Here is a 14,546-nt window from a genome sequence, read left to right as displayed (position 1 = left end):
TGATTGTTCTCATTGTGAAAATTTTTCCTCTAATTTTCCTTTACAGCAGTTACTTCAGTAATCACCACATTTCTTAACACAAAACTGGGGACTAATACAAGTTTATGCTAAGTTCTGTTGACTTTCCATCTGAAAACATGCACTGTGCACGTTGAATGATCAATGTTTACTTCCAGGCTCAACTCTGGACTCACATTCTCCCCCAGAATTATGAAGGAATAAAATCCATTTTGACAGATGCTTGGGTTTTTTAACAATTCCTACTCAAAGTTTGTTGTCCTGTGAGGTGCCAGTTCCTAGTTCTTTTGTAGTCTTCCTTTACAAGCGTACTTCCCGACAGATCATGACATGGGTTTGCTCAGATCACACGTTAGGGTTTGTTTATTTGAGTTAGTTATTGCAATGGAGAGGTTCTTTTGGGGAAATTTCCCCTGCAGCTATACTTGGAGTCCTGCAGTCCCTTCCTTGGTGGCATTAGAGTCAAGTCACACCCCAGTGTGCTCTGGAAACAGGTTCACTGCCTGTGTCGATGCAGGGTCCTCCAGCAATCACTGCACTAGCTGTGCATGATGTGAGCTCAAAGCAGGAAGCTTTATTGCTGTTAAAGACATGATGTGCTCATACAGCCCCAGATCCATAGCACGTTGCAGCAAATTGTACCCCATTGCTTCCCCATGCTTGCTGCACCAAGTGGGCAGTGTCACCATAACCAGAGAGTCCTCGAGAACACATAAGGATAGGACATACATGCTTGCCACTAGCTGAGAGAGTGAGGTAGGAGAAAACCCACTCTGCGCATAGGAATTGCTTTGTTTCTATGGTTATCATGACTTTTCTGTTGCAAATCACAAGTCATGTCCTTGTGCAAGAGCCAGTAACAGAAGTAGACCCATTCCTTTATGAGCTGACAGTTTTGACCGCATGCTGACAGACATTCGAAATGCAGAACACTAATCACAGTGTAAGGACCTGCCAATTTCATCTTGACAGAAATAGCCACAAGCACAAATTACATAAATTCAGTCTATGTATAGAGTCTATAAAATGTAAGTGAATTAATAGGATATAGGTTATTGAAACATAACAAGACCTAATGATCTATTCACTATGAAGTGTTATCCCAGGCATAACCTGTTTTTTATTTTGCATTATTATGCTATAGATACTGTATATCTAATGGCTTTAGACCTCTTAGAAGGAGCTATAATTCTGCACTTGTCAGAGTAGTCAAAACCATTTTGTTTAAGTTTCTTCAAACCCAGAATTTACAAACATATTTGGACATTTCAACTCATTTTAAACTGTCATACTTCCAGTATTTCATTCAAGCAAATAGTTCAAAGGTTTTGGAATGAACTGGTAAGTTTTACTTGTAGATTATCTGTATTTGAGGAAATTCTCTATTTCTCTTTCCAGGTAGTAAGCCTTTCAGTTCATAACTAAACTGGTGCCTAAGATCCATAGTCTCCTGAGGTGCCATAGGTGAGTTTGAAGCTTCCTCCATAATCAGCAACCTTAAGCTGGCTAAAAAACAGATGGCTAAAGCTAGTATGTCCAAAACAGAGGTGATGTTAACAGAAGCCCCTGAGCTATTCCATTGCTACCTTCAGCATCTTCACAGAAGGTTGTGCCATAGTTACACTGGACTTGACCCTGGTTGCCCCAGTTCACTTAAGATGACAAGCAACCATTTTACCCTCTCTTTTACCAGCACACAGTAAATTTCCCTCACTTATATCCTGCTGGCTGTGTGCTGTCAGCCAGTTAGACAGCTCATGAAGTACTGTCACTGAAGCAGAGAATCCATATGGAAGGCATTGCTAGGTGCAATAAAATGACCACAAACATCACCATGTTGAAATGCATATTGTCTCTGTGTCAAGGCTTTTCACCTCTCTTTCAGGACAACACTTGTACAAAGCCAACTAAACACAAAAACTCAACCACAAGACTTCCCAGCTGACAGAACAAATTATTAATAACAGTTCTGCTCACTGGAGAGAAATGGAAACAGCTTCTCTGAAAAATTCACCAAATGCTGCTTGTTCTAAGCATAAATGAGTTTCCATAATCATCTCTTCCCAACTTGCAAGGACAATCATCTGTGAGATTATTGCTAGGCTGAACTAGTGTAGTGAAGTCTTCGAGCTTAGCATACTTCCTACCTCATTAAGATGGCTTGAGCATAAGGGACGAAAGGGAATAGCTGCTAATAGTATCTTTAAAAAGATGACATGAGGTATTTATTAGTCATAATAGTCTCAAGTGGGAAAGAGGAGCAGAGGATGTTAGAAGCATCAGTCAGAAGTGGACAAACTCAGCTACAATGAGGAGCTGAACATGATGGAGCTGCAAATACACTTCACTACCAGAGAAGTACAACACCATCTCTGCAGCCCCTGCAGCTGCATGTTCATGGGGCCACCCAGTCCAACAAAAACATGTGGGGTCAGAAGCTTGCAGTGTTTTGACTAATAACCTCAGCAGCTGCTGGCTCTCCCTTCTACTCTGTCTGTACAGGGAATGCAAGACCTTCACACTAGAAACTATTCCCAGCTTCAGCTGCTAGGTATTCATAACAAATGTCTAATGGCTGAAACAGGCTGTGCTGTGGGCACTGTCACCTTGCATGTCACATCAGGACAACTGTGTATTCTCCGCTGCAGTTGGGATAGCGAGCTGTCATCCTAACATCATCTAGAGCCATACTCCCAGACCACGAACTGCTGCTATTGAGTGTACATTCTGACTGTAGCTGATGCCTTCTTTGTACCAAGTTACTCTTTTCTAACATTATAGTTATACCAGAACCAGGTAGCTTCCGCTGTCTCAGTGCAAGAGAGGAAGTGCAACTCTAGTAGCCTTGTCTAAGACTTGCATTTAAAACAGGTTTGATTCCAGTTTACAGCAAGATAAGGGACATGCACATCCCATTCCAGAGTCTCTGCAGGTCTGTTTTTCGTAAGAAAGCGTGCTGATGCTTGGTGTTATTAGGAGAAAACACAAGGAGGATTTATTTTGTTGATGAAGAGAGCTGAGCGGCTGCTGGCCAAAGTGAAGTTCCTGCTGGATTGCTCTGAAATGCCTTTCTTCAAGTAATCCTAAACCAGTCTTCTGGGAAGAACATGCCTTTCTACTGATTTAGACTATAGAACTAATCTGAAAGAATATTTCCATAAATTAATCAGTTTTCCACCCCCCAGAATTTTGCAAGTGTACAAAAATCTGCTTTTCGTAAGGAAATAGTTTTGTTAAGATACAATGAGATGCCACAAACAGCCTCATGAGCCGTAAAACACCCAGAGAAACTACTACACTATGTAGGGTTGCCATGCAAGCCAGTGACCAGAAAGTGCAATGTATCCAACTCATGGGACCTGTTAGGGACACACACTGCGCCAGTGCCATGTGGGCCCAGCACCTTCAAGTCACTTCAGTCCAAACACAAGTGGGTGGCATAAATGACCTCATCATGTATCATGTTCAGACACATCCTGCATATGCTGGACTTAATGAAAGTATTTGGAACAACTCCATTGTGTGCACAGCAACAAGTTGGCTGGGATTTCCTGATGTTCAGAAGCCAAGTAACTGGGAGGTTTCTCTTTGAAGTGGTAAGATGCATATTGCTATCCCAAATCAGTAGAACTGATGCATCTGATAATCATATATGATTGCCTGTCTTTCTCCAGCTCTAAATCTAGAGGTGATGGATGGAGATTTGAACTCAGGGCCAAAGGCTCATACTGAAGAAGGAAATATCATTTGCTTTCTCTGCTTTGTAACAGAAAAGAACACTAGACCCCAGTTCTGCTCCTGTGAAAGGATGGAACATGTTGCATTTAATGCAATCAACCTTTAAAAGGTTCTGGGATTATTTTTAAAATGACAAGAACAACCATATGATTTCTTTCTTGTTTACAGGACAAATGTTCTCACAAAATAAATCCAGCAACAAAGGGGAGTGGCAGGGGAAGAGGAATAGCATTTGGTCCCAGTAACAGTCTAGTCAGATGAAAATATCCTTCCTATATCTGTAACTCAGGGTGTGTTGCGGGTCAAGTGAAGCCAAGTTGCATTATAGTCAGCCAAGAGAGCACCAATTTTGGTGTGTTGTGCTGTTGCTGAGATTTACTAGAGTGTATTAATGTGTACAGAATCAGTATAAAGAGGCACTGCAATGTTTGCCATCAATTAGGGAAATGGCCTCATCCTGAAACGCATTGAGAGAACTTGCGTGGTGCTGAGCCACTAGACTCCCATGGGAGTTAATCACAGCTGACAGCTTTTGATAGCTCAAGGTGCACCTCATACAGAGGGGGATGTACAGGATCCAGCTTCTCAAATGCTGACAAGCTCTCTTTCCTGCCTGCAGTTTAATTCTAGAATTTGGCACTGGCATGTATATTTTATGTCTGCTTTTGTCATCACACACATAAATTAAGGTGCAATTGTTATTGAGAGATGAGATGTAAAAGTCCCTTTTGAGCAATTTCTAAGGCAAAGCAGAAAAATAGCGTCTGTCCCAAGCGAAAACTAAAGGTTAGCACAACTTTGAGTCAGTAACACCTCTTCTCTCTGATGTGCATCCTCTTTTCATGTACTAATTTAATCTTTCATTTCATAATGAAGCAATCACTGCAAAGGGTAAGCTTTCTAAACATTTGCAAAAATCTCATCTGAGTTTTACTTGGGCTTCGGTTTGGGTTTCTGTTGAAGAAAACATCGTAGAGAACTATTAAAGCCAATCTACCACTTGATTGATCTGGATTTCTGAATTCACTTACACCTTTTACAGAAGAGTATCAAATATTTGTAAGGAATGTTTTAGCTCAAACTGACCCTCTGAACTGGATGCCAAGAAACAAACAGTTTACATGAAATGATGCAGCTGGGAAAGAAGGAATAACCCTCATGGATTAGCAAATTCAGGAACTTGTTCAGAGTTTGAATTTATAGAGCATCTGAGGTTTGGCTTTCGTGTACATGCAAAGAATCCTTCCCATCCCTCTGACAGTGGCATTGTGTCTGCCCTTATGAATGTCATGAACAGATCGTACCAAATCTATTTACAATTACATTTTTTAAATTTACACTCAGAATATGATTAATCATGAAAACTGTTATGCTAAAAATAAAAGTAATGGCGATTAATTATAATAAATGCAAATGTATACATTTACATACATCTCTTCCTCCACCATTCCTTCACCATTTTGCACCCTTTCTAATAAGACACTGAAAGTGACTCTCTAATCCATAATTTCTAATCTCTGATACTGTATTCTAGCATGCTAAACTGTTCCTGAAATAAAACCCTTTAGTTTCTTATGTATTCTCCAACTCCCACCCACATGTTTGAACGCTTTTGAGGCATAGTATGTGTTCATACCATGACACAAAAGACATCTATCCACAGTGCTGCAGAATTATGTGGTATAAATTTACATAAGGTAGGTACTTATAAATCACAAGATACTTCTCTATGACAATATCATTTAATTCACATTCATACCATATCTTCTTAAAGCAATTGGAAACACTGCTATTTGCATGTTATTGTATTTTCATAAAATGGTGTAACAGCTTGTTAGAATACTAGGATGGTATTGATCAAGGCTGAATGCAGCTGGTTTTAGCTGGAAAGATAACATAAAAATGCCCATTACATCTTATGGATACTTAGGATTACAACAAATTCTATAAAGAATCATTAACTGTATTCTTTTAAATCCCAGCCATCCCTGCACTCTGCTGACAAGCTGTGCAGAACTAGCAGGTGTTTCTACTAAGGACCACCGACCAGCTGACCTCCTGGAAGGCAGTTAACAAGAGAGGAGATGAGAGAAGACCAATCAGCCCTCTGTGGGAAAGTGAGCTGGACTGGTGCAGCTTTGGGTGATAGCAGTCTCCTTTCTAGTTGGTCCTTACTGAACTGAAGTAAGTGTTGTCTTTGTTTTGGGCTATGATTGAGGAAGATCTGCTTGCTTTGTTTACAGTTATATGCTATAGCCTGTTTACTGTGTTTGTGTTTAATTTTCATATAGAATGGTGCCTCAAAGGAGTTGTGCTTTGAGATTATTGCCTGTGTAATCTGAGAAGTTGTGAGGTGTTCAGGTTTTGTTTGGGTATTTGGAATCAGTTCTTCAACTGGCTGTCTTTCCCCAGGGTAACTGATGAAACAAAAAAAAGTCAGCTCAAAACTTCATGAACTTTCATGACTCTCAAAGCTATTTATTGTGCTTTTAAGAGTACCCTAATGTCTAGGACAGATGATAATTAGGAAAAGAAGATGGATATGATACCTGTGTTTCTTGCAGAGCAGTGAGAAAGGGGATAAGATGTGAATAGAAACCTTTAGTTTGTGTGATGGACCACTTGCTGATCTTCTGCAGGAGCAGTTCTTTCAGTGGGGTGGATGAAAAATAATCTCATGTTTGTTGATTAATCTGCTTTTCTCTGCTATGACCTTCTAATTTCTCATTTGAAGGGAAAAACAACCAAAAAAACCTCCAACCCAAACAATCCTGAACCATCAGATGGCCACTCTAATATTTGTCAAAGTAAAGCCAAACACTCCTGCCTTGAAAATCCTACTATAAATCTGAGTTCCTTGTACCCCTTATTTCTTCCCTGATCCCAGTCTCCTCCCAGGCTGCAGAAGGGGTGAAGGACACTGAACTAGGAAACCACCAAGGCAGAGGAGCTGCTCTGAGACATAGTACTGCAATACATCCATGAAAATTACTATCAAGTGTTCTAGTGGAGGGGGAAAGAAATGTGTAGATGGTTCTTGTCTGCTCTGGAAACAGAAATGTTCACGCAAATACCCACAGAGAGATGCTCATGTGTGGCTGGAGAAGGCATGGAGGAGGTCTGCAGCTAGCTGTATATGGCTTCTGCTCTAAGGGCTTCATTTTCACTGATGGTGAAGGGTCTCTGAGTCCTGGAGGCAGCAGGTTCCTCTCTTCTTGTTAGACTGTGAAAGGGCAAAGGTTGTTACTGAAAAGTGTCTGCTTACATCAAGCTGCATTCTGGCTGGGAGTGCTCCAATATCCATGTTAGTACTTGCTGGTCTCAAGGAGCACAAGAACCATGATTAGAAGAGGTGCCAAACATGGCAGGTGTGAAGAAGCTTGATTTTTGTAGGTGTCTTGCCTTAGTCAGATGGCTCTCAGGAAGCTCTGTAGTCTCTGGCTCTCTGTAGCCAACAGCAGGTCCTTGTCAAAAGCACAATTTTATCATTGACCTTTCCGAGTGGCTACAGGCCTGCAGACAGGGCGGGATGCTGTCTGCCTTGTACCCACGATGATGCATCATGATTTACTTCCCCCTCAGTTGTTTAAAAATGCCATGAATGATGCTTTGTACCTCCTGTCCCTGAGTCCTGTCACTTCATGGCACCCAGAGCAGGTGAGCTGGATGACTAAATCATGCTTGGCTGCAGTTCTTAGCCGGAGCTTTCCTGTGGCTATCCAGTATTGCTAATACCCTGCGAACTCCCTTCGGAGCTCCTTGTTATAGGTGCTCTTGTTAAAGACACTAATTGTTCCTTCCCCCTGCCCCCTAGCAGCAGCAAGGCTGCAGAGGGATAATGCAAGAAAAATAGTTTGACTCATGCACACCTTTAGCCTCTGTACTCAGCAATGAGACCTGCATTTGCACATCGGCTTACGGAGGAATGATTTCCATAGCAACAGCAAGGATATGTGGCATAGTATGAATACTGCCTCAGAGAGCATATAAAGCACCTTCTTAAGAAATAACTGACTACAGAGGCTCTGAAAAAAACACTCACAAGTGGCTATGTGGAGGAAGTGTTGTGTAATGTTAATTTTTAGTGGCAAAAAAAATTATATTCGTGCTTTGTTTTAAACACCACCTCTTTTTAAAAAATAAAGTCCTGGGTATAGAGAACAGGGGCTTCTGCTTTATACCAACTGTTAGTGGATGCAAACAGCATGGAAAGATCTGTGGCAATTCTTCAGCAGCACACTGAATTAATACTTGGTGAAGATCTAAAGGGGAGTTACCTGAGGCAAGCATCAAGGAGGAGGGGAGGATGGCAGCTCAGTTGATGGAGGGGGGAGGGAAGCAGGGTCAGCTGGTAGTCTCTAAATAACAGGGTTTATGGTTATTACTTGGGGGCAGGCTTTTTGCTATCAGAAGATGGAGAGGCAATGCTTTAGTACTCAGGAGTGCAGAGAAACAAGATACAAAATATGCATAAAGGAATAAAACCACTTAATTCTTGGTTACATGCGTATGTTTGTCTTCCCCTTGCTGTGTCCTGCTTCTCCTTTTTACTTTTCTTTGTTGCATAGCTCCATGCATACATAAAGCTGTCCAGTACCTGGACACCCTCACCAGGATTCTCTTTACAGGGGAAGATGGGCAGATAAGCATGTTGCCTTCTGTAGGTTCAGGGTGTGTTACCACTTCAGGAGGGTTGGCCCCTTCCTTCTTGGCCCTTCCATGAGCTCCAGGGAGATATGTCCCTGGGCACACATCTGCAGTGAGCTTTGTGGTGCCAGCAGTGGTTACCTGGATACACACGGCTGTGTCTTTCTGAATGGCATGAGAGTGGGAGGAATTGCTTCAGCTCATTATAGGTGGAATGAATAAAAGTAACAATGCTGATTTCATCACTTCCTTAGTAAGGTGCTATCTAATCAGCTCTGGTGTGCTGCACTGCAGCACAAGTATCTCAAAAATAAGCAGCTTTGGGAGGGGAAAACTTCTTCATGTTTCAGGTATTTGTTTAATCTTTTAAACTTTATTAATGTTGGGGATAGCTAGAACCATTGGAAATCTTGAATCCCGTACTTGAGATGGATGCTGCAAAGGACCTTTGTGTGCTATGGAATACCTGCACCTTCCATACACAAAGAAATCTGAGTCTTCCTAGACCTTTTCCCCCACCTTTTGGAAAATTATTACTGTTCCTGACCAGATTTATTTGCTGACTTACGCAACCAGCTAGTTCTTTTCCTCCTCCACAGCCTGAAGGTTGCACCCTGTAACCTCCATGTATGCATGCAAAGATAGCGACAGTGAGAGGTTTGGAAACATCCAGAATAGGGGGAGAAAAGGTGGCATTCCCATTTTGGTCAGTTAGGTACTTTAATAGCAAGAAAGTCAGTGGTAACTGGCTGTGTGCAGAGGTCTGCCTGTAAAGGAGCAGCTGGAGGACTAGCCGTGCCCTCATTTGAAAAATTCCTTTGGAATTACTTGTGCTTCAGCTCTGGCACTGGTGCTGAATAGGGATCCTAGGCCTGTGTCTTCATATGGGAGCGAGGAGCAAGGCTGTGGGATTTCTTCAAGCAGTGAAAACTGAGTATGGCAAGTCCTGCCTGTGGAGATCAATAATGGTGGGTTATCCCACAGTGTCTGCTGTTGTGGGGTTTAGATCTTGGAAACAAAGCAAGCTATTCTCTTTTAATGAGTATCATGTACTCCCAGTTTATGCTTTAATAGGATTAAACAGTCTCAGCATGGTCTTGGCAGGGCTGCACATACCCTAGGGCAGGAAAGTCTAGACTACCCTGTCTGCTGCAGGTATCCTCACCCCCTTGATGCTGGCATGGCTCTGAGGGCAGCTTGGCAGATGTGGTGTGGCTGAATCCAGCCCTAACAGGCTGCCTTAATCTGGGATTAGGTTGTTTGTCCTATAAGCATGTATTTACCTGCTAACTTGAGTTGAAAAAAGGCAAAAGATGAGCTGGAATACATTGGTGCATGCAGTAAGCATTGTACTGAGCAATACATTTCTCTCTGAAGAGAACTGGGCAGGAACCATTCAATGCCATCTCCCTCCCCAGGAATCTTTTCCTCCTTTTGTCATCTGCCATTCTTTTTTCTGTATATGACTTGGTCATACAGAGACATGTAATATCTAACACAGCATGACCATCTGAGGGTGTCCTTGTTCACAGGGTTGCTTGTTTTAGGCTGATCTGTTGCAAAGCAAAGGAGACTGAGAGCACGAACCAGGGTGGGATGACAGCCAGGGCTAGACTGGTGTAAGCAACTAGTTTCATGCTGGGAGCAGGGGGTTGTAAAGCAAGGCATAAGGTGCCCTCTCACTCTTCCTTCTCTGCAAAAAAAAAGTGTAACTTCTCTTTATTTACTCTGATGTCCGACCACCTGCATCTGCTCTGCTCACATGCCAGGTCTCCTGGCAGGTCTTGGATATGGAAGCTGTGGACCCACATTTTGGTGCCTGGACAGCAAACATTGTGGAGGAAGAGCATGTGTGGTTCCAGGATGGAGATCTCCTCCTCTTACTGATGCCTCTGAAAGCAGCTCTGTGGAAATGAGTTCCAATTAACATCATTGAGTTCAGAAGACCTGTTCTGGAAGCTGTTTTGTTTTATCCCATGCATCCATTTTCCTCATGGGAATGTAATGTGTCTGTCAAGGGTATAAAATAAAAAACTTCTTTTCCATAAATGAATAAATTAATTGTGAATACTTCAGATGGCATTGCCACATATGCTGAACAGAGAATAAAAAGGCAACAGCAGCTCTTAATAAGATTCCTTTTCCTGAGGCAGTAAAGATCCATATGATCTTCCACCTACCCTTTAAGATAGTAATAAAAATGACTCAGCTTGGCAGCACTGGTAACAAGTGGTAGATGGCTTTAGAATTTTTTTTGTTCAAGGAAAAACACACATTAAATACAGCCTTGGATCGATGAGGTATTGGATCTTGAAATAAGTGTGAGGAGGAGGATCTGCCTTTACTGCTCTAAGGCTCATGCTAAACATGCACCATGAAAAGAAAACATCTTCTGCTGCAAAGAGTACTTCTCTGCCATCTTTGTGGTGAGGCATATGTAAAACTGAGCTGAACAAGCAAACGAGAAAGTTCAGAGTCTTGCTAGAGGCCATAGACTGAGGCTGTGGCAGAAATGGGAAGATGAGGGTCTCTGTTACCTTAACTGAGCCTTGCCTCTCACAGTTGTTTCTAAGTCAGAATCACTACTTTGAGGTCTTGCCATGGAAAGCTCTGTAGCAAAGTGGGCTATTGAACTCTGTAACATGAACGACATCAGGAAATAGAGCCCCCCTTCATCTCATTCTCATTCAGCTGCTTCTCCATCTTCTCCAAATGTGGCATATCTGTAGGAGCTTCTATGAGAATGATCTGGTGATCTGCTTACTGAAAACATGCAGGCAAAAAGCCACTTACAAGACACCAGAGTAGATGGAGAAAACTGAGTGGGGTATTGCACTGGAAGCAATAAGGTAGGCAAGTAAGTCCAGTGCTTCCGTAATGGTAAGAGTGTGAAGGGAGGGATGGTGAGGGAGAAATGAATGTGACAAGCTGCCAAAATAATAATGTAACTGGTCAGAGATGTGAATAATGAGAGATAAGAAACCTCTGCAGGGATGGACAACAAATATTGCCCTAGGGATTTGTTTCTTTTGCAGGCTGGCAGAAGATCACACTAGCTGAGGTACTCTGCTCTGAGGAAGCTGGTTTGACAAACAGCGATGCCCTCTGAAATGAGCATCTTTCTGCCTGACTACAGTCCTTTAGGGTTTGATTTCTTGAAGGCAAACTGCTGGCCTGCACTGAAACTTACATCAAGTATAGCATCTTTGGTAGCTCCCTTGGTAGGAAGCTCAGCTGTAGTTCTGGGTGCTGGTGGGGCTTTATCAAAGTCATTGCCTACTTTCATGATTTGGGGTGAAAAGAGGTCTGAGAAACTCTTGTGGCTCCATACAAAATGTAATAGCTAGGACTAGAGGAAGACAGGAAGGAGCTCTGTTCTGCTTTTGAAGTAAATTTGCCTAGAGGTTCTGTGGAAGGGAACTTAGAATCATAGAACGGTTTGGGTTGGAAAGGACCTTAAGATCATCTAGTTCCAACCCCCTGCCATGGGCAGGGACACCTTGCACTAAAACATGTCACCCAAGGCTCTGTCCAACCTGGCCTTGAACACTGCCAGGGATGGAGCATTCACAACTTCCTTGGACAATCCATTCCAGTGTCTCACCACCCTCACTGTGAAGAACTTCTTTCTTATATCTAACCTAAACTTCCCCTGTTTAAGGTTGAAGCCATTACTCCCTGTCCTACCACTAGAGTCCCTAATGAAGAGTCCCTCCCCAACATCCTTATAGCCCCCATCTATTGGTACAACTGGTTGTACATCTTGGAGGCTTGTAGAGAGCATATTGGTTATCTTGTTTCTGAAAGGGATAGCTGAAGGGTATGCCCCTACTGGGCATACTTATTTCACGGCAGCATGGTGGTGGTATTCCTCATTTTTTGTTACTTTACCAGAAACTGAATTTTTACTTTTTAATCAGTCTCTAAATCTGCCCTCAGCTTTGACCACTGAGTGCATAAACCTCCGCTTTCATCTTTGACAGGGTCTACACAGCTTTGGCTTTAGGCCAGGGCATCCTGCGGGTCCATACTCAAACCCATGCAATATTGCTTGGTAGTTTAATTATCTGCCGCTGTAGGTTGTGCCTGCAGGCATCTGGAGTTCAGATCCAATCATCCGCAGGATCTCCTCTAAAGGAGATGCCTTAAAGGGTATCTTAGATGAGCAGAGTTGAGCTGGTGCCCTGTGGTGCACTGCTGTGTGAAGTAGAAAGATGTCAGGGATGGCTTTGGGAGGGAGGAACTAGTTCAGCTTAGCTTAAACTCCTTGGCAAGTGAATACTTTCTTATTAGTTCAATGCAAGGAAAAGATGCTGAAATCTATTTCAACGTTTCGGCACAGGGTTTTGGCTGTTGTGCTGAAAATGCTCTTGTTTCTGAGGAGAGTGGGTGAGGTCTGCCGGTGTTAAGCTTCCTAGGGCAGAAAATCTGAAATTCTGCCCCTGCTCAGTTCTGCAGAGCTTTTTGGGAAGCTTTTTGGGCCCTGCATCCCAACCAGCAGTGAAAGAATGAGAGGAATTTCTGCTAATAGCCTGCTAGAGAAAATGGTTCGTGTTTTCCCAGAGCAGCATTAAACTGTAACAGAACTTGGTTAGCGACCTCAGGGATGAGAAGTTATTTAACCTTGTCATCTGGTACAGCAACAACCCTATGAAATGGGTCCCTCGTTGTGAACAAAATATCTCAACGTACTGCGCAGCAAGCGAGACCTCTTAACACCAGCTCTCTGAGGGTGGGAGCGATCCTCTTGCTGCACCTGCATGTTGCATTATGATGCTTCTGTAAGCTTCTGTAGACCCTCATTTTTAACATGCAAAACTCCTCGTGGTTCCTCCTCTGTTTCAGAAATTGAATGGGAGTCATGTTTTATGATGGGAAAAGAAATGGATTCCCTTATTTTGTTCTCAAAGAGTATGGCTGCTTCATGCAGCAGAGTGTACAGCTAACACATGTACGCGCACACCCCCATGCTCAGCTATCACTGACTATGCTCTGGACTTCATATGGGGCAGCTATGTGCAGCGTGACCATTCCCCTGGACTCCAAATGCAGTGGTGCCGTTACGAAGGCTGCAAGCAGCTGATCTGGGCATTGCTCTGCATGGATGTTGCTTCTGTTGGGAAGCTTACCTGCCTCTGTGCATCTACACTGTCCCACTGGAGGCATCAGCAGAGCTGGCACAGTGGTAGCTCCTGCGTCATGCAGCAGAGCAGCTCTGCCCATAGCACCTTTAGCAACTGGATGGGGATTTCTGTCTTAAACTCTTCCAATTAACTTATTGCTCACTCCTCTGCACTGGTATCCTAGTGAGTTTTCAGCCAAGACTTCAGGTCTCCTATGGTCAGTAAGTGTGCTTTCACATGCAAGTTTACAAAGAAGATGAATCTTCCCTGGGACAGTCTCCAAGACAGTGAAATATGTTCTTCTGCAAGCTAAACATCACTGCAACTTTCAACAAAACAAATACCAAGAACAAGGCATGCAGCCTCCAGCCTATAAACACAAATATACAGCAGTATGCTTGTTCTCAGGGAATAAAACCTGCCAAAACAAGGCATATACTAAACTGCACATGTTGAGGGCGGGAGGGGGGAAACACAGCATGTGACAGACCTTAGCTGTGTTTCCTAATGCCAGGCTGGAAGGCACTCAGCTGATAAGCTGAATGTAGGAACCTAGACAGAACAGCACTGGGGAGATTTTCATGGATCAATGTGCTTTGGTTACAAGGGCATTAAGCAATCTGCTTCAGTCCCCTTAGAAATTTAATAAAAAAAAGAATATAAGAGTTGATCCATCTCTGAAACTGTTCTTGGAAGTTAAATGAGATTTCTCAGGTGTGTCTTGATCTGCTTGGATGGACATGGAGAGGATCTGGGTCAAGGGCATCAGCTGTACAGAGCACGCCTCCAAGCATTACTCAGGATTAGCAATGTGTATTGCTATGTGGTGGTGTTCCCTGAAAGAAAGCACTCACCCATGATTTTTCAAATGAGGTTTGAGTGTGGCAAAAGACGAAAAAGTGGAGAGGGGAAAGCTCGCCTGTAAAGCAGGTATCTAAATGGGAGGGAGAGAAGACAAGAGGGGACACAGCAGCTATCAGAGAAGTCAGCTTGCTACTCATGATGCAAAAATTGTTTTTT

Source organism: Nestor notabilis, unplaced genomic scaffold, assembly GCF_000696875.1.
Source record: "Nestor notabilis isolate BGI_N333 unplaced genomic scaffold, ASM69687v1 scaffold3576, whole genome shotgun sequence".
Taxonomy (NCBI): domain Eukaryota; kingdom Metazoa; phylum Chordata; class Aves; order Psittaciformes; family Psittacidae; genus Nestor; species Nestor notabilis.
This window is presented reverse-complemented; position numbering follows the sequence as displayed.